The 21,685-nt window shown below is 39.9% G+C and overlaps 1 protein-coding gene and 1 pseudogene across 14 annotated transcripts in view; one reads left to right on the top strand and one right to left on the bottom strand.

Annotated features, from left to right (window-relative positions):
- The window catches only part of MAGI1 (membrane associated guanylate kinase, WW and PDZ domain containing 1), a 677,859-nt gene that overhangs the window by 337,828 nt on the left and 318,346 nt on the right, over positions 1-21,685 (top strand). The window lies entirely within an intron of this gene.
- On the bottom strand, positions 7,289-8,732 carry LOC105729047 (interleukin enhancer-binding factor 2-like; annotated as a pseudogene).

Genomic DNA, 21,685 nt, shown 5'->3' with positions numbered 1-21,685 from the left:
CACCATATTGACCAGGCTGGTCTTGAACTCCTGACCTTGTGATCCGCCCCCGTCGGCCTCCCAAAGTGCTGGGATTACAGGCATGAGCCACCATACCTGGCCCAATTCAAATATCAAATGGCTTTCCATTGCCTTATCTCTCCTTAAAAGAGGTCGAAGCATCTACTGTAGATTCATTCAACCCTCAACACTACCTATTGAGCATAAAAAAAGTAAGTCCATGAGTGAATGAGCCTGATGATTTCAGATCATATGTTCTGGGAAGTAAAAGGATGTGATTAAGACCTGGAAAATAAGGAGTTGGTCCTTTCAAGAACAGGGGATGGGCAGTCTAAGTAGAGGGAGTAAGTACCAGGTCCAGGGTCGCTGCAGCTAGGAGGACTGAAGTGGGGGATATCCCGGACCACCGTCTGTTTTCCCTTGGTTCACATGTGTCCTTATTGTCTGCTTCCATAAAATATGCTCTGCAAGTCTTAGCTCCCTGGGACAAGATGGGCAACATCTGCATTATTTAATGGGGATGATGCCTAAATCAGGCCCGAACTTTGTCCCAACAGTCTCCTACCTAAAATACGTCTCTTCTCCTGTACTCATTTTCTCATTTTTGTCTTTCTTCCTTGAATTCAGTTCTTTCTGACCCTCTTTTTTCACCTCATCAATTATCTCTATTGAAGTGAATTGTTCAGGGGAATAGAAGAGAATGGATTTCACTTGACATTTTTATATTAATAAGATTATTAATTTGGGGACCTTCTTCCCTTTCCTGCCTGCATAATTTTTGGTAATAAATGCCCATCTAATTTACTAAATAATCCCTTGAGCACGAGCAGCCTTATATACAAAAGAAATTTCACATTTTGTACCTGAATGTGGTAGTGGCTAATACATACACACAAAAAAAGCAATTCAGTAGGAAAAATAAAATATAGAGAAAACCAATTATCTCAGCCCATTCAAAGGGCCAGCCAGGTAGTAAGTAGTAATTACAGTATTTTATTATTGGAGTCTTTGGTTGTAATTAATAGATTTCTGCCTTTTAATACATTTTTTTATTATGCATTAGAGGACCTTGCTTTGAGTAGTGCAGCTCAGGGGTTAGTCACAGGAATATGAGTTAGGGGGAAATATCTGGTCACCTGCTGTTTGCAGCATATTGTAGCTATTTCCAGGTATGGCTGGAGATGAGCTGGAGGCTCAGCCAGAATCAACTGTTGGTGCTGCCAGACTGTCCTGATTAAGTCCTTTTTGTTCTCTGACCCCTGAGGATGGCTTATTAAGGCTTGGTTTACTCATCTGAAAAATGGAGTTGATGAAATCTTCCTTAGAAGGTTGAATCCCGGGTAGTGGTGATAACAGTTCATATTTTTTTTAGCACTTAACTACCTGCCAGGCATATTCCAAAGTGCATCACGTACACCATTTAAGTCAGTCCCCACAATAGACAGGTGGGGTAGAATCTGTGCCTGTAGATTAAACCATGGCATGGAAACCATGGTTTAAGTGATGTGCTCAAGGTACACTGCTTAGTGCAATGTATGACACGTATTAAGTGTTTATGTAAAAGTAATAACCACAGCTGCTATGGCTTAGGTAGAACTTTTTTTTAAAGGAGTTTGAGTATATTACAGAAGTAGGAAGTCTGATTCTCAATGCCTCTTGTTTTCTGTTTGTTTAGTTTGTTATCTGGCTCTATTTTACAGCCCCAATTCTTATCATATTGATTTTCTGCTGATTAAAAAAAAACTTATCTGTTTTTATCTTTTACTCATTTTTTTTTGGTCCTCCTTTAAGAAAGTGTTCTGTACCAGGCATGGTGGCTCATGCCTGTAATCCCAGTACTTTGGGAGGCAGAGGTGGGTAGATCACCTGAGGTCAGGAGTTTGAGATCAGCTTGGCCAACATGGTGAAACCCCATCTCTACTAAAATTAAAAAATCAGCCAGCATGATGGTGTGCCCCTGTAATCCTTGCTGCTCAGGAGACTGAGGCAGGAGAATCGCTTGAACCCATGAGGTAGAGCTTGGCAGTGAGCCGAGATCATGCCACAGCATTCCAGCCTGGGCGATACAGCAAGACTCCATCTCCCCCGACCTGCCCCCCAAAAAAGGAAAAAAAGTTCTGAATATGGATGCCCTGTCAAAATTCAAGATCTGCTGGTCTTCTTGGATCAGGCCATCTTTGGTCTCTTTGGTGAGAGGACATCAGGCCTCTTTGGTGAGAGGACAGTAGACATTTCAAATAAGGCATTGAAGTTCCTCCAGGAAATTATGCTTGTGGACATTTCCCTCACTTCTTCAGGTTTCTAGTGTCTTTAGAATCTCACTTGGCTTTCTTAGAAACATGGCCAGTTCTTGTGCTATATTTTATGCTCCAGTTACCTTGGAACTTAGTTGTAGGCAATGTGGACCAGGGGCCATGTAGACCAGGGGCCAAGTCCTAGCTCTGCATTTAAAGGTTACATGATCTTAGGAAAGTTTTTCAGCCTTTTCGAGTTTTAGCCTCTGTCTTAGTCTGTTTTCTGTTGCTATAACTGAATCCCTCAGACTGGGGAATTTATAAAGACAAGAAATTTATTATGTGGCCAGGTGCAGTGATTCATACCTGTAATCCTAGCACTTTGGAAGGCTGAGGTGGGAGGATTTCTTGAACATAGGCGTTCAAGTCAAGTCTGGGCAACATAGGGAGACCCCATCTATATAAAATTTTTTTAAAAAAATTAAAATAAACCAGGCGTGGTAGCTCATGCCTATGGTCCCAGCTACTCAAGAGGCTGAGGTGGGAGGATCACTTAAGCCCAGGAGATCAAAGTTGTGAGCCAAGATTGTGCCATTATAATCCAGTCTGGACAACACAGTGAGAACCTGTCTCAAAAAAAAAAGAAGAAAGAAAGAAAAAAATTCTTACAATTTAGAGGTTGGAAAGGCCAAGGTCTAGGGCCACATTTGATGAATACCTTCTTGCTTGTGAGTACTGTCTTGCAGGACAGGACATAACATGGCAAGGGGGCTCACAAGAGACAGCCAAATGGGTTTTATAACAGACTCAGTCTCGTGAAAACTAATCCACTCCCTCCATAACTCACTCACTCACTCACTCACTCATTCATTCATTCATTCATTCATGAGGACAGAGCCCTCATGACCCAATCAGTTGCCAAAAGTCCCCCCTTTCAACACAGCTGCGCCGTGGGATAAGATTCCAATGCATGAACTTTTGGGATACATTCAAACCAGAGCAGCCTCCTTATCGACAAAATGGGATTGGTGGTGTTGATGATATTGATTATGGCACTAACTGTCTCACAGGGATATAGGAATTGTATAAAACTATGTAGGGTGAGTCAAGTCCACTGTAGTCTTTTTGTGAGGGACTTGGGGCTAGGACTTCAACATGTGAGTTTGGTTGGTGGGGAGGCACAGTTTTACCCATAGCATGAGGGGAGGCTCTAGCCCCATCACCTAATATAGTTCTTAACCCAGAGTATGCCATCAGTAAGTATCTGCTAAATGAATTAATTCATATGTGGAAACAGGCAAGAATGAATAAATGAATAAACGATATCTTTGTTGACCATTAAAACATTTAAAACATGGATTTGTATTGCATGTTCTAACACTGAGAGTTCTTAATGATGCTTATTCCTTGAGTTCTATGTTTGACTGTACCTAAGTTAGAACATCTGATCTAGGAATGTCCAGATCACAGTTTTTTTAAAAAAGTCTCATATACCTATACTTGTATACTTGATTCAGCTCAAGTAGCATTAGAGTCATGTAATTAAATTACAAATACAGAATATTTAAATTTCAACTCTAGAGTAATTAGCTCCAACTTGAATTTTGTTATGTTCTGAACTGCAGCACTTTGATTTTGATTTAATAATGGTTATTTGGTTGCATAAAGCAGGATTTTTGCTTTTGTGAGAAGTTAATTAGGTTGAAACTGGTTTAAGCAGTTATTTTCCTAGAATGATTTCAGTCCAGTTAGGCATACCTTTTTCTTCTTGCTCAGATGTAAACAAAAGTACCTACTGCAGTCTCAAATATAAAATTGGTAAACGTACTATGATGCTGACAGTATAACTTCTGGAACTATATTGTTTTGGGATAGGCTGAGGTAGTGAGATTTAAATTCTGTTAGATTTGGAAATTCAAGGGTTTTACATTTTTCTCAATACAGCAGTCAACTGGCAAGAACAATAATAGGAATTTGTTTAAGATGGAGCTGGTGGGCCTTTGAGTTCAGTGTTCTCATGAATGTAATGTTCTGCTTAAAGTTTACACTGGCTAAAAATAAATAAAAATAATATAATATAACAGATTTCTCAGTGAAGAACATTACAGAGCCCTTAATGTGTTAAGGTATTTAGATTGGTACAAAAGTAATTGCATTTTTGCTATTACTTTCATACATTTTGACTTTCCAAGAGGGGACAGTGGTATGCAGACTTTGCCACATGCATTTGCTCTGATACCACTTTTTTCTTAAGGCACCAGTGTCCTAAGGAAGACTCTCAGGATGGTCACTCTGGACAGTCTAAAATTAGGTGCACATTTTGCTAGTTTGGTAAGTGGGGCATATTGATCAGAATTTCTTTTACTGCTGATATATCATAGTATTATATCATGATGTTTCATGGGCATCATTCCAAATATCAATTTTTAACATAGACTATTATAGTGGTTAAAATGTTGTAGATCTAGGCTGGGCGCGGTGGCTCAAACCTGTATTCTCAGCACTTTGGGAGGCCGAGGCACAGGAATCACTTGAGGTCAGGAGTTTGTGACCAGCCTGGCCAACGTGGTGAAACCCCATCACTACTTAAAAAAATAAATAAAAAGAAAAACACAAAAAATAAGCCGGGCATGGTGGCATGCACCTGTAGTCCCAGCTACTTAGGAGACTGAGGCCCGAGAATCACTTGAACCTAGGAGGTGGAGGTTGCAGGGAACCGAGATTGTGACACTGCACTCCAGCCTGAGTGACAGAGTAAGACTCTGTCTCCAAAAAAAAAAAAAAAAAGAGTTGTATATCTAGTGCTGTTTTTCAAAATTTAAAAAAGCACTTTAAAACATTTCTGTTAAGACTTTCTTTGAAAGTGTCAGAAAGTCAACTCCAACTGGCTATAGCAGTAACAGTGCAACAGTGTGTCAGGAGAGGGTTTTGAAGCTAAGAATGTGTCACCAGGACTCAGCCCTTCTCTGTCTCTTGGTTTTTCTCTTCCTCTGTATTCATTTGATTCTCAAGGAATATATTTGACTGTGTAAGCAAATAGACTTCATGTAGTCTACTCTACATTTGCAGTGGAAATTAAACCTTTATTTTCTGTCCTTTCGACAAAGTCCCTGATTTAAATCTCATTGGCTGCTTTTGGGCCCAGTGAGTCTTTTCCTTCCAACCCCTCCTATTGCTTGTTAGGTGAAGCTGGATTGTGTACAGCTCTTGTGCCAAGGAGTAGAGTCAACCTCAGTGAAACAACATATGCTGAGCCGGGGAAGGGGCATGAGATACAGATCCCCAGAAGAAAATAGAGGCGCTGCGGCCAGAAGCAGCAGAAATGTAAGCCTAGCAGGTAAAAATGACAGGTATCTCATATATTTGCCCTTAGCTTGCTGGCTTGTGAAAAACCTTTTTTCCTGTGAGTTGAATTAAAAAAAATTCAGTTAATTGACCTTCTATTTAGTTAAGCTGCAGCTAATTAGGTTAGTTAGATGACTAGGTGCTGATGGAGTGAGTAAATGGACACTTGGCCAAAAATAAAGTTAACAGGTCCTGACATTTCACTATGGGAAGCAATTGAGAGGGAGGATTTTAAGACGACTTTAAATATTCCAGACTATGTAACTGTAACCAGATCAGGAGTTTTCTTTGTCTGTGGGCTTCTCTACCAGGGGGATGATGTGTCTTTTGTCTGGGTGTCACTGTGACCTGGCACATGGTTAATTCTGAAGGATATTTTATTATTGTAGAATTAGGAGATTGGGTTTTTTAATTTTTATTTACTTTGGATCATTAACTGAAATAGGGAGCAAAGGACAGAATGTTGATTTGGGAAAGAAGATGCTGAGAGTGAATTTGAAGGTGAAATGCATTTGAGCTACTGGTGGGACACTTTGGTAGAATTGGGCAGTTAGGGACATGGAACGCAGGTCTGTTTTATTGTATCCTGGGAAAATCCAATCTTACCTTTATTTTGGTTCAAAACAAAACTTTATCTGATAAAAGCAAAGGCATATTTCCTTGTGAGAGGCAGTAGGGTGGAATGCTTTATCAAGTAAAAAGACTGTTCAAGGGAAGTGCTCCTGGAACATTTATTTTCTGTTGAGGACATTGATATCTGGGTCTCAGAGGGATTATGTATTTCCAGATGTTTCCATTTGTGAGTGTCAAGTTGCATTAGGCGCCACATTTTAGTGACCTAACATCACATTGCCCCAGTGAGGACAATTTGGGGCACAAAAATCATAGTCGAGGAAAATTTACATTTACTTCTCTTGCAGTCTGTTTTTCCAGAGCTACCGATAGTGTAGAAAAAGAAAGGTACAGAGCTGGCAGTGTCAATAGCTTCTTACTAGTTCTGAAGTCAGTGCCTCTCTGATTTGTAGCAAATATTTTTTAATGTATTCCCTTTATTATCCTAATAGGAGATGAATAGATAACGCATCCTATTAGTATGCCTAATTTAAAAAATTATATAGTGACTCAACTAGTGTCTATAGAAAATAAAAATGAAAGGAAAGTAACATAATAAATGATGCATATTGCAGTATGTGTAATACATTCTTGGGTGCAAGCTCACTAGAACTGAGCTTCTCCTAGGGATCTTGTTAAAATGTAGATTCTGATTCAGCAGCTCCAATATGGGGGCCTGAGATTCTGCATTTCTTTCTCTCTTTTTTTTTTCTCCCTACTGGAAGTATTTTTTTAGAAAAAAAACTTCTATACACTTAACAGTTCACAACATTTCAACAGCAAAGTATTAGTTAAGAGAGGGGTTTTCAGGAGGTGGGGATTTAGAATATTAGGAAAATATGTTGGTATCCTCTTCATTTTAGATGGATAGCATAGGTCATAGTGCCATCCATCTGTAATGAAGGAGGATACCAACATTTGATACTGGCTGCTAAGCCAATGTCAAAACCCGGTGGAATGACACTTCTATAGAGTTTATTTCCCTTCTTGCTATCTTCCCTACCCCATGGAAATGTCTGCCACCATATAAAGCCCAGTAGCAGCTAACTTAAGCTCCCTTCTTCCCCGCTAGGGTAGGAAAGAGAGTGAAAGGAAGGTCACTCTTGAGTTTCCATGCTTTCTTCTTTCTCTCCTTGAGGTGGTTCTTCTGTCTCTTCTTCTTCTTCCTCTCTTTCCTTTGTCTCAGATGACCTCTCTAAGTCTTTTCTGAAGGTGTTACTATCACTCCATCCCAGGTAGATATTTCAGAAGCAAGATGGTTGGCATCACCCTCCTAGCCAAGGATCTTCTAAAGCCACCATGTGAGAGGATTTGGACCAGAGTCTGAGCTGTGTAGCCAACTATGTCCTACTGTCATAGGGTCATGACTGTGTGTCCTCTGAAGTTGCCACTCTCATAGAGGTCAGTGATACCCACGGACCCTGGCAGAAACAGTCCTGCAGCCAGAATCTGCAAGCAACACCTGCGTGCAATGTTTAGGGCCAAAGGCTGTCTGTTGGGATTATCACAGCATTATGACCTAGTAGGTCTAGGATCCAGGGTGTGGGAGGCTCAGAGCCAGGGAATAGAACCCTCAAGTCCTTCAGTAGTCTGATGAGAACTTTAACTGTGTACTGGGAAGCATTTGCCTTGAACCAGTGGGCATGTTGGATAGCTGCTAAGGCACCATGCAATACCTTGATATCCAAATGGAGTTCTGGGTCCAGTTTTGGAAGATTGGGTGGCACTGTTGTGATGATAATCTTTACTGTAGCATCAGAAGAACTGATTTCAAAGCTAGTTTTGTTGGTCAGCATGGTCAAAACTTCAGAAGGGGCCGGGTGTGGTGGCTCTCGCCTATAATCCCAGCACTTTGGGAGGCCGAGGCGGGTGGATCACGAGGTCAAGAGATCGAGACCATCCTGGTCAATATGGTGAAACCCCATCTCTACTAAAAAATACAAAAATTAGCTGAGCATGGTGGCGCGCGCTTGTAGTCCCAGCTACTCGGGAGGCTGATACAGGAGAACTGCTTGAACCTAGGGGGCGGAGGTTGTGGTGAGCCGAGATTGCGCCATTGCACTCCAGCCTGGGTAACAAGAGCGAACTCTGTCTCAAAAAAAAAAACAAAAAAACAAAAAAACAAAAAAAAACTTCAGATGGATCCTGTGCTCTCAGGCTTCCCTTAATTTTGTTTCACAGGGCAGCAACAGCTTCTAATGTTGGCAGAATCTTTCGTATTACCAAAGGAGCAGCTGCATTGTGGCCTGTAGCGATTGTTCTCTTTTTATAGGAGCCCATGTGTCCAACTTCTTCAATTTGCACTTCACATGTCCCTGGAGCTACAGTGCCAGAGGAAGGTGAGAGGCCTGCTCAGCAGAATCAGGAATGGGTTCTGATTTCTCTTCAGCAGGGCCTAACTGAAGGAAGTTGCGTCAGATGTTGGCTTGACCCAAGGGAAAGCCATTTCACACATATAGGAATCAAATGGGACATGTGGTACAAAGGGTCTCTTCTGGAGCCAAAGTGTCCACCACAACCACGACCTTTGTCACCTCTCATGGTGCCTTAAATCCCAAACTATGGAGGCCACATCAATCACCCCTCCCAACCTCCCTCCTGCCCTTTTCCCTTTTACCATCTTGAGACAGGGTCTTGCTATGTTATTTAGGCTGGTGTTAAACTCCTGGGCCTATGCAATCCACTTGCCTCAGCCTCTCAAGGTAGCTTGGATTTCAGGTGCATACCACCATGTCTAGAGATTCTTCATTTCTAATTAACTCCCAAGTAATGTCAGTACTGCTGTTCCGTGACCACATTTTGAATAGCAAGACTTTTTAGGACTTAATGAAGTAGTCAGATGCTTGGGCCTATACATAGAATCACAGTGAATGTTTCAGCTATAAAAGTTACTGCTACAGATGCATCAAATGGGCTACTGTAAACCAGAAATGACCTTGCTGTTGGTGATTCAATATTCCCAAATGATAACCCTTAGTAAGGTTACAATGAAAACAAAGTAGCAGTTTCCTCTAAATTTGCATGGTTTAGCATGTGGTGTGTATTAAAACTATAAAAAACATACTGTGCGTTTATTTTTATTTGAAATGAAGGAATATTCTTGACTCAGATGCTTGGCATTTCCTTTACTGTCCATGGAGACAGTCAGAAGTCATGCATGCCATAGCACAATTCACTGAGAGATTCTGCCTACCAAATCCCAGTTTTGGCTTCCAGCTGCTGCCACAATCCCCTGCCTCTCTGCGTTTAGAAAACACCCCTACAGATTTCCAAAGTGCCCGTAGGAGAGATACCATCTATAAAGAACCCTCGAACCCAGAGGCCAATGAAGGAACAGGCCATAAGATGACTCAGAGGTGTGATATGACTGCTCCTAGTTTGTTCAAGCAAATTGTCCCATGAGCCAGGGGCCAAAGAAAATCAAGTAGAGAGCCACAGTTACTGCACAGAACACGAGCACAGAGCCGTACAGTCTTTCCGGAGGTGTTTTCTCTGCTGTTCACTTTGTTTCCCTAGTAATTGGGGAAAAAGTTTCTATGGCCATATTTGCAGCTGACAGATTTGTTTTGCACCGTGCTGCAAGAGGGTGTTAAGTGGAGGCCTGTGAAGAATCTGAAGCAAATGGATATTATTTTGGGGAAAAAAAAAGTGTCTAACTTCCTAGTAACCACAGACTGAATTGTGTTTTTCCAGCTTAATTTCTGTCTCTCTCAGTAGCCCTTGAGTGTCAGAGACCACTGGCATTCCTCCAGCACTGGAAAGGTGAGAAAGCAGTTATTCAGAGCATCATAATCCTCTGAAGTTCATTTGTACTTTGTAGTTTTCCTGAAAGCCTTATTTTTACCAAAACAGAAACTGATGGAAGTGATCGAATGAAAATAGCAATATGTAGGGTGAATTTTATTAGTTGAACGAAGGATGTATTTATTTGCTACTTCTAAATTCACATGATCACCTCAGATAGTCTCTTAACTGAAAACATTCTAGTCTCCAGACAAGCAACATTCTTTGACATTGTGTGTAATTCCAAATATATATGAGATGAATTTTTCTGCTTTTGATATCAAGTGTTTTTGTAACACGAATATGAAAATGATATATTCATTAGAGACTGTTTGAAAAATAAATTTAAAATTTGAGGAAAAAGTTAAAATGCAAATAAGCATATGTGTAATCCTACCACCCAGAAATGATAACTATTAACCAATTTTTCTTCTAATATTTTTTAATGAAGAAATACATAAGCATATGCTCACATTTTAACAAAATTAGAATAGTGTCACTACTTTTGTATGCTGGTATTTTTACTTCTGCTATGAAATGTGCGTCTTAATGATACTCATTTTTAGCACTTGTTATTAATGGAAAATTTTGAGGTAATTGTGGATTCATATGCAGTTTTATGAAATAATACCTTTAGAACCCTTCTACACTTAGCTTGGTTTCCTCCAGTGGTTAATTTTCTAAAACTATGGTATAATATTGCAATCAGGATATTGACTTTAATACAGCCTACCAGGTCAAACATGATGGTTCATGCCTGTAATCCTAGTACTTTGGAAGGCTGAGGCTGGTGGATTACTTGAGCCCAGGAACTCGAGACCAGCCTGAGCAATGTAGCAAAACCCCATCTCTACTAAAAAATACAAAAAAATTAGCCAGGTGTGGTAGTGTGCACCTGTGGTCCCAAATACTTGAGAAGCTGAGGTCTGTGGGTTGCTTGAGCTTGGGAGGTTGAGACTACAATGAGATGAGATCGCATCACTGTACTCTTGCCTGGGCGACAGAGGACTCTGTCTCAAAAAGCAAAAACAAAAAAATCCTAACAAGTGTAGTCAGATTTCCCCAGTTTTGCTTATATGCATTTGTGTGTATGTATGTATTTAGATGTATGCAATTTTATCATGCATGTAGGTTCATGTATCCACCACCACAGTCAAGATACTGAACAGTGCTAATACCACCAAGATCCCTTTTATAGCTGCACCCATCTCTTCCCTGGCACCTTTCAAACTCCTGACAACCACAAATCTGCCTTCAATTTCTGGAACTTGGTCATTTCAGACGTTTTATATTAATGGAATATATAATTTTTATTGCTGAGTAGTATTTCATGACCTGTGTATTCCACAGTTCTACCACTTACCTGTTGTTGAAGGACATCTTGGCTGATTGTAGTTTTTAGCTATTACAGATAAAGCCGTTGTGAGCACTTGCATACAGGTGGTGGTTGTAGTTGTTTTTAATTTAAATTTTCCTTTTTCTGGGAAGAATGTTCAAGAGTACAATTGTTGGTTGAATATGTAGGGTTTATTTTTGTTTTTATTTGAGACAGAGTCTCTGTTGCCCAGGCTGGAATGCAGAGTTGTGATCATAGCTCACTGTAGCCTGAAATTTTTGGGCTCAAGCAATCCTCCTGCCTCCGCCTCCTGAGTAGCTGGGACTACAGGTGTATGCCATCCATCCTGGATAATTAAAAAAAATTTTTTTGTAGAGATGGGATCTCTCTAGGTTGCCCAGGCTGGTCTCAAACTCCTGGGCTCAAGCGATTCTCCTTCCTTGGCCTCCCAAAGTGCTGTAGTTACATGAGCATGAGTTTTCTTATGCAGCTATACTATTTTACGTCTCACCGGCAGTATGTGAGTGTAATCTAGATTTTTCACATCCTTGCCAGCATTTGGTGGCATCACTGTTTTCATTTCATCCATTCTGATAGGTGTGAAGTGCTCTCATCGTGGTTTAAATTTGCATTTTCCTAATGCCGAATGATGTTGAGCATCTTTTCATGTGCTTGCCATATATATATCCTATTCAGTCAATTGTCTTTTCAGATCTTTTGCCCATTTTCTAATCTGATTGTTTATTTTTTTCAATGTTGACTTTGGAGAATTCTTTATATGTCCTAGATACTTGTTCTTTGTCACCTATGTGATTTGCACATATTTTTTCTCAGCCTATAGCTTGTCTTTTTTTTTTTTTTTTTAAGATTTTGTGTTTTTTAGGGCAGTTTTAGGTTCACAGCAAAATTGAGAGACATGTCTATAGTTGTCCCATATACTCCCTGCCCCCATACGTGCACAGCTCCCGTTATCAACATCCCTCATCAGAGTGATGCTTTCATTACAGTTGGCGAACCTGCACTGACATGTCGTTATCAACCAAAATCCATTGTGTACATCAGGGCTACCTCTTGGTGACATAGCTCTATACATACATTTATAATGACATGTATCCAACATTGTAATATCATATACTAGGGGTCCCCAATCCCCAGACCACAGACAAGTACTGGATGGCGTACACCTGTAGTCCCAGCTACTCAGGAGGCTGAGGCAGGAGGATTGTTTGAGCCCAGAAATTTGAGGCTACAGTGAACTATGATCACGAAACTGCATTCCAGCCTGGGCAACAGAGACTCTGTCTCAAATAAAAATAATAATAATTTTAAAACCCTAAATATTCAACCAACTATTGTACTCTTGGACATTTATCCCAGAAAAAGGAAAATTTAAATTAAAGAAACAACTGCAACAGCTGGTGCTGGTACTGGACTGTGGCCTGTGAGTAACTGGGCTGCACAGCTGGAGGTGAACAGCATCAAGTGAGCATTACTCCCTGAGGTTTGCTTTCTGTCAGGTCAACATTGCAATTAGATTCTCATAGAAGTGTGAACCTTATTGTGAACTGCACATGTGGAGGATCTAGGATGCGCACTCTTTATGAGAATCTGACTAATGCCTAATGATCTGAGGTGGAATGGTTTCATCTCAAAACCACGCCCTCCCATCTCCTCATCATGGAGAAATTATCTTCCACGAAAACCTGGTCCCTGGTGCCAAAAAGCTGGGGGACCACTGCTATACACAGTATTTTCACTGCCCTGAAAATCCTCTGTGCTCTGCCTGTTAGCTTTCTTTTTCATTCTCTTCATGTGGGCTTTCACAGAGCAAAAGTTTTAAATTTTGATTAGATTCAGTTTTCCTTGAGTGGGTCATGCTTTTGGTGTCACGCCTAGTAACTTTTTCTGTGGCTCTATATCCTAAAGATTTTTTCTTAAGTTTCTTCCTAAAAGTTGTATAGTTTTACGTTTCACATTTAAATGCATGATCCATGCTAAGTAAATTTAGTGTGAGAGATGAAAGTCACCCTTGACTTGTAAAGGAAGGTATGAGAGGCAGGTCAATCTTGGCCTGTAGATGGCCACTTGCTCTAGCACTATTTGTTGAAAGACTATATCCTTCCTTCATTGAATGCTTTTTGTATTTTGATCAGTAATCAGTTGGGCATATTTTAAGTCTGTTTCTGGGTTCTATATTCCTCTTCCCTGGATCTAGTTCTCTTTCCCTTTGCCAGTGCCACAGTCTTGATTACTATGGTTATATGATGAGCTTTAAAATTGGGTAGAGTGATGCTTCCCACTTCCTTCTTTGTAAGGAGCATTTTAGTTAGTCTAGGACTGAGCTGCTTGTTGTCACTGGGTCTCCTTTTCTGGCTTTGCATACCCATCCGTCATGCTAATTTTTAATCTTGGATTCATTTTCTAGATTTCTTTCCAGAGGGTGTTTTGTTTTACTAAAGGAAATAAATTCCCTTTTTCCAGGGAATTTTTTCTTTTTTCCTTTGAGTACCCTAAAAGCTAACCCTAGAAGTTAAAATTGTGGATGTGAATGTTGTTATTTGTGCCCACTTAAACCTGCCAAACTCAGCTGGATGAAGTAGCATGTGCCTGTAATCCTAGCTATTCAGAAGGCTGAGGCAGAAGGATAGCTTGAGATCACAAGTTCAAGACCAGCCTGGGCAACCTAGTGAGACTTCATCTCTTAATTGCAAAAAATAGAAAACAACAAAAAAGCAACTCTTATTAAACATCTTGCTGTGAACTTGTTCTGTTTTTGTATCATCTACTTGCTTGGGCATCTAATTTTTAAGTTCTTTTTATTTTGTTTAGATTATCTGTATGATTGAGAATGGGGATGAAGATATGGAAAGTACTTGTTCTCTATGAGTGCTTTGTTCAAAAGCCGAATGGCTTTGTACTGAGTCTTAGTAAACTTGAACATAAATAGAAGTGCAGAGGGTCTGCTAGTATTTGTTTAAACACAAAGTTTTCAGGGGTTATCTTCTCTGGAAAATGTTTCCAAACAATGTGACAGCAAAATGATAGTGTAAATTGTAATGTCTGTCCCAGTTGGATATATAAACATATGAATTGCTTTTTTCTTAAAAATATTTGGGTGGTTTATTTAGAGTAAAAAATGATATAACTCACATTCTAAAATAATGATAGGATAAAATAAGGATTTTATTTTTCAGTGTCATATAGATGCTTTGTTACTTTCTAGGGACTCCAGTGAAAAATGGAATTACAGGCATAGCTTATTTGGGGCAGATGTTTCTAGATTGTGGTCTATAAATGAGACCCAGGTCTTTGAAAGAGAGAGGGAATAAATTCTGGGAGAAAGGATTTAGAATTATTCTTAGTGTTATAAATAATGAAATGGCTGCTCTTAAGTAATTATAATGGCATTTTAGCCGGTAGACCAAATAGTACCTAAGCCCTATTTTCAAAGTCCCTGAGACATTAATGCACAGATGATAAAGTACGAGAATATAGGTGCCTTGTCCCTAAGCCCTACTGCAGATCTTGATTAAGTAGGTCTGGATCTGTGGACTCATGGAGAACTCCTTTGCTAGAATGGCTTAAAAACTCAACAAGTCCAAAACTGATTCTTCATCTTCCCCAATGCCCAAACTAACATACTGAATCTTTCCATCCCATTGTGAGAAAAACTCATACTGTATATTTTTGACTTGCCTGGGAGGATAATTCTAGTATGTATGCCTGGTTGTCCCATAATTGCTATCATTATTATAACTTTAATAATTTGAAAATAGCATATTATATCATGATTATATTATTTCAAGTGCTGGCTGGGCATGGTGGCTCAGGCCAGGTGTTGTGGCTTACTCCTGTAATCCTAGCACTTTGGAAGGCTGAGGCTGGAGGATCACTTGAGCCCAGGAGTTCAAGACCAGCCTGGACAACATAGCAAGACCTTGTCTCTACTGAAAATTAAAAAATAAAAAGTAACCAGATGTGGTGTTGTGTGCTTGTAGTCCCAGCTGCTCAGGAGACTAAGGCAGGAGGATCACTTGAACCCAGGAGGTTGAAGATGCTGTGAGCTATGATTGTACTACTGCTCTCCAGCCTGGGAAAAAGAGCAAGAGACTGTCTCTAAATAAATATGACAATCAATTGATCAATCAATAAGCCCTCCTTCACAAGAGTGCCCCTGTTTGAATGATAAATGGTATGATCACCATATTCTTATTATACTTAAGTTAGAGACAGATCAAAAGGACAGAATGAATGACCTGCAAGAGATGGTACCTTGTAATTTGGTGAAGACCTGCTCAGGGCTGCTGTCCCTTGGTGGGTATAGGCTGAGGTGAGAATAGGGTAGGGCACTGGAATCCAAGGAAGATGCTAGAACTGTACTACCTAATGTTATGGAAGAATATAAAGTGTACAAAGAAAAAATGAGAGACGTAAGGCCTTTGTCTATAGCATGCTGTCTCAGCTTTCTTGTCTCCATACTTAGAAGGGAAAAAGCTTTGAGATCAAAGAGAGAGAGAGCTAATCTTTCTACCTTCTAAGTAAGGACTCTGTATGCCTTCATCCTACTTAAGAAGTAAGCCTGACCCTGGTCCTACAGTAGTCCTAGCCTTTGCTACCACCCAAGCCAGCTTCATGGAAACTAGGCCATATTGGTATACAAGACTGAGAGTACTATTTTAAATAAACATGCCCTAGATTTAGTCTAGTTTATAAGAAAAAATAATAATTTGCAAACCAACAGCAATTATTAACACAATTTTTGGTGACATTTTCCCACACCCTTGTTTGAAGATAGTGGGTTTGAAAACTGCTGACCAAGAGTTGTGGGCCTTGAATCACAGGCAGCATGCAGAAGCTCCTGAGGATGCTCCCTGTATCTGGTTCTGTGCCTTGGACTCCCATTCTCCTTTTTTCTTGATGGCCTTTCTTTCCAGGGGCATTTTTTTTCTTTTTTTTTGAGGCAGAGTCTCACTCTGTCACCTAGGCTGGAGTGCAGTGGCATGATCTTGGCTCACTGCAACCTCTGCCTCCTGGGTTCAAGGAATTCTGGTGCCTCAGCCTCCCAAAGTGCTGAGATTACAAGTGTGAGCCACCATGCCCGGCCCCAGGGCATCTTTAATTAAGTAATGGGAATGCAGTTAAGGAAGTGGTGAGATTTATCAAATAATCCTTAGGAAATGTCAGCTACAGCTCTTATCACCATGGCTGCCGGTAAAAGGATGCTCCTGAGATGAAGTAGTCACTGAGTGCTGGATTTTAAGACCCATCTCACTGTATGGGATTCATATATCAAACACAATGAAAATGAAGAGTACTTGTGACAGTTGAGTATAAGATATTTATTTTATTTTGTTTTTATTTGTTTATTTTTGAGCTAAAGAAGTAGGCAGGTAAACTGAAAACCTTCACTGCAGAATTGACACACTGTAGAGGAATTGCTTTGTTAGTCTAAAGAAATTAAACAACATGATTGAGGAGGAAAACCTGAACAAGTGGAACACGGAAGTAAGAAAGGATTCTGTCACCATTTACGCCCATTATTCAAGTTGGAAGATGGGTTGGTTCTTAATTATTCATTTGGGTGTCAATGCGGATAGAAAATCACCATCATAGAAGGATACGTTAAAATGAGTAAGAGATTTTCAAAATTCACGGAATAAGTATGTGTGGAATTTCGCAGGTTTTCAGGAGCCTGTTGAGTTCCTGGGTAGGAGAGAGATGTCACGCCAAATGACAGTTTTCTTGTTCAAGGAGTGTGAATACAACAGGCTGACAAAATTTGAAAAGAGCAGTGCTGATGAGCAAAAGGAAAGAGAAGAAAGAAAGGATGGCTCTGGGCTTCCTGCTCTTAGTGAGCCAGGCTGTGGGTGAGTGTCAGTTAACCAGATATGAATCTGCGTCCAAGAACGTGGAGTGGACTTGAGGAAGTGCCGGCTGCCTATTCCCTGACATGATCTGTTCCCTCTACTCGGGACCAGTGGACGTCTGTGTGTATGCTTCCCCCTAATCCCCTTGTGTTTTTACTTGTTATCAAATAGCTCTTTTGTTTTGTTAGCAACAAAGCTTGATTTAATTTCTTGGTTTGCAGAATAGATACTTAAGGAAAATGCAACACTGCTCTCACTTTGCTATATAAGCAGCTAATTTTTTAAGGGAAAAGAAGTACAACCTGTCAATGATTAATATGGTGTTGGATTTTTGTCTTCGTGTGCAGCAAGTCCACTGATTTAGTGCATTCCTTTGTGGATTGGGGTTCGCCCGAGGTGCCTCTCTTGGCATATGTAGAGTTTGACCTTTGACATGGATATGAAAGGGTGGGAGAAAGTACAGAAATTGCCACCAAACTCCCATACCAACTGCAGATAGCTGTGAGGTCTGGAGAGTGAAAGAACACGAAGTGATGATTCTGTCTCCTAAATCCTAAGTCTGGGTCCAGTATTGACTTTTAAAACTACCTTCCTGTTTCCATGTCCTGAGATGCTGAGATTCTTCCCTGTTACCTTAAGCACCCTGCTCAAATCCAACATTCTTCTTCATTGTGTCCATCAGTTACCTGAAAATCCCCTTTGGTCACTGAGACCCAAACCTTGCTGGTGTGTCATTGAGCCAGTTCAAGTCTTTGATATCACTGTGCTCCTACCCTCAACCCAGCCTCTGTTGTTGCTGCCCTAGTGACTGCAGAAGCCTCTTAGTCCTCCTGTCTCCACCTTGCTCTGTACCCCTGCCTTGACTCTTGCTGGCCAACAGTAAAAATCCCCACCCAAAATATTTTTAGGTAAACAAACAAAAATACAAATTTAGAACTAGAAAATGAAAAGTTAAAAAAAAAAATCCTGAATGTTTATCTCCTCAACTTATTTAACCTAGTGTCAACTCTAAAGATTTTCACAGTGCTTCAAAAATAATAATGCCTGCACATTCTCCTAGTTAACATTAAACTACCCTGGATTGTTGATCTCTTTCTCATCATGTATCTCCCTGACCACTATAACATTTTAAATTTCCAAAGGATCCTGCACAGCTCATAATAAAATGCCAAGGGCATGGGAGTCATTGAATTAATAATTGTTGAATTAAATTAGGTACATCTGGTAAAATCCCTTTGAATAGCTCATTAATAATGGAGTCTTGTATGTTTGTATGTGGGGAGCAGACTGGGACATGTCATTCTGTATTGTTGAACACAATAGTGTCCCTCCAGAAAAACACTGTTGATTTTGTGTAATTCATTGACAGATTCAAAGGATGGTGTAACCATCTGTTTTCTGTAGCTCTTGAGGAAAGAACAAAAGGATTGGGCTTTGAGTTGAGAATGAGAAGAAGGGGGTAGATAAAAGGCAGAATTTTTATCACTGCTCAGGTTGTATAACAATCAACTGGCTTACCCGGGAACTCTGCCACCTCCTTCCTGAGTCTGAATAAGAGGAGTATCTTCCCCTTTGATGGAGATAGTGGACACAGCCTTTACTAGATGACCTCTCTGGCCTGGTCCAATTCTGTGTTTTTAATTGGAGTGTTTTCTCCCTTATCTTCAGATTTATTTTTTAAATTACAAAAACAGTATGTTTGTTTAAAAAAAATCTGAGAATTCTGAAATTTATAAAGCAAAATCCCCTGCTCCAGTTACTTTTCTTGGAGTTAACCATGATTATTGCAACCGTGATTATTTGCTGTATGTATCTTCATGCTGTTGAAATAGAGACATGTGTGTGTACATGTCATGACTTTCATAAAGATATGATTAAAGTTTTCATTCTGTCCTTCAGTTTGCATCTATCCTCATCCTTATCATGTATGAGTGCATTTAAGTCTCATTTCTTCTTAATGGTTACGTAGAATTTCTCTGTATAGATATACCATAATTTTGCAATTGTTCTCATGTGGATGTATGTTTGTGTTTTCCCAAAATTTACTGTTAAACATAATGCTACAAATAGCCTTGGTGCTTTACTAAAAGCTTGTCAAAAATATGCACTCAATTTATCAAATGCTTTCTTTACATTCTTTGCTGAGATAACCATGTGGTTTTTCACCTCTAAACTATTGGCATATATAGGGAAGTTTAAAGTTGTCAGACAAGGTGAAAATTGAGTCCTGCCGTAATTATCTTTGAAAATCAATTAAATCATCCCTGTTTGTGCTCTAGTATTTCTCAGTAAGAGCAACTCAGCTCAGTTTTTTTTTTCCTGTTGGAACAGAATGTTGTTTCTTTGGTTGAAGCCATATAAAGTGGTTGGCTTGTATTCTAGAGCCATCTTTTATCAAAGACAATTGTTACCAATTTTGTTACTGTTGTTGTTTTATTTTGTCTTGTTTTTAGCTTACATTGTTGAAATTCATAAGCTAGAGGTACATGTGCCACTGTGACGCTGTAATGAGCCACCTCATTAGATGGCTCCTAGAATTTTTGAAGTAAGCCCTACTTGGTTTGTGATGGTTTTATTTTTTGGTTTTGCTTTTAATATACCTTTGAATTCATTGTGCTGCCCTGCTTTGTGAATTCATCTGAGTTTTTTCTGTGTATTCTTCACAAATTCTCTAATAAATAGTTTTTATCTGTGTTCTATAATGTACTCTTAATAAAACTTTCAAGTGGTATTTTTCTGGCATTTTCCTCCCTTTTTTAAATCACCTTTTATACTTTGGCAGAAATTACTTGGAGATTGATGACTGCAGCTTTCCAAATTGATTTATTCTAGGCAAGCATCTTCTTCTATTCTTGAAATTTAGAGGCCACGGGGGTTCTGTTTTTAAGGCTGATATGTTGCTGTTTCAAATTATACTTGAAACTCCGAACATATGGAGCTTTTCATCCACCCTTCCAACACCCACGTAAGTGAATATCATAATTTTATTTTCATTTGGCCTCATGAATCTCAGTGCCCACACATTGTGATTGAGACTGACGTTGTGGCTGAAGTTTTGTTGGGGAGATCAGAGAGCGTCTGGTCAGAATGTTTCTCTTTCTCTAATTTCTGATTCTTTTACGAGATACAGCAGAGCCCACTACGTGAATACTTGGGAAGTGGAGCTCTGGAATATCAATGGAGCTCTCTGTGTCCTCTCTATTGGGAACCAGGCAAGTTGGGAATGTACTTTTCAGTGTCTGCAGGAAGTTCAAAGTTTATTTATTAACACTAAATGCATCTGTTGGGCTGCGGTGATGAGATTAATCCTCATTTTAAAATATTTGATCTGTAACTGATTAAGCCTTGAAGCTTTTGCAGTAGTACAAATTTAGACTACTGATGCGCCTGGGAAGTGCACCAGGTTCTGAATTATATAGCAGGTTATATAGTGAGCAGCCTTCAAACCAGAGAACACCTGGGTCCAGCAGGAGTGGGAATACTGAAAAAGTGAAGGGCGCACTGGAATTTTTTAAAAATTTATTTTGGTGATGACTCTGAGGGGAAAGGCAGTGTTGAAACTTGTCTGAGAACATAAAGCCTTGGAAATAACTGCTGCTAGAAACTAGGGAAAGCCGAACTGTGTTAGTAAAAGAGAAAGAAGGGGTTGTTCTTGTGATACATAGCCTCTGACACCTTGGCCCTTTTCCTAAAAATATAGTTCCCATATGTGGAGTTTCACAGGCACCTCATGGGCTTGGGAAGGTCTGCGATCCTAGGGGAGAAATAAAATGACTGGTTCTTGAAAATACATTTGAGGGCTTGAATTCTTTAGCTTTGGCAAGAATCTTAACCAAAGGCCTCATGCTGATAGGGCTGAGATCGGGCTTTTCTGTGCTTTGTATTATCTTTTTGGGTTTGTCAGAGTCCAAAATCCACAGGCTGTAACATGCAGAAATCTTCGCTACTTAACATCATTTTTAAGACCTCCTTTGATATGGTCATTGCTTCTATCTTCAGTGTTGTTACACTCTTGAACACTAGACCTAACCTTATTGAGCCATCGTATGAGCTTAAATTATCAGTATTTTTTGAGATGGGATCTTGCTGTGTTGCTTAGGCTGATCCCAAACTCCTGGACCCAGGACAGCTTCCAACCTCAGCCTCCCGAGTAGCTGGGACTACTGGCACATGCCACTGCACCCATGCCACTGTGTATGCTTAAATATGAGGTGATCCTAATAGAAGGCATTCCTCCATTTGCTAATGAGAAGAATGAGGGAGAACATGCTTGTGTTTTGCCAACATTCTTGAATATATAAGCTTTTAGGACTATAGGTAAGGCAGGAAATGCCTATTTATAGTAGTTCTTAAACCAGTTATACTATATACAGTTATATAACTTACATATTTCTGTGCCCACATGTTATAGGAATGTACATGCAGGGCTCACCATAGTGAGGTGAGTGAGGTGTTTGCGTCTGAAGATCCAAAGAACTGTTGCTTCAGTGAATGCCACAGCTGGAAGC

The sequence above is a fragment of the Aotus nancymaae genome, unplaced genomic scaffold (assembly GCF_030222135.1).
Source record: "Aotus nancymaae isolate 86718 unplaced genomic scaffold, 86718_ANA_hifiasm-v0.15.2.pri h1tg000067l, whole genome shotgun sequence".
Classification (NCBI taxonomy): Eukaryota; Metazoa; Chordata; class Mammalia; order Primates; family Aotidae; genus Aotus; species Aotus nancymaae.
This window is presented reverse-complemented; position numbering and strand designations above follow the sequence as displayed.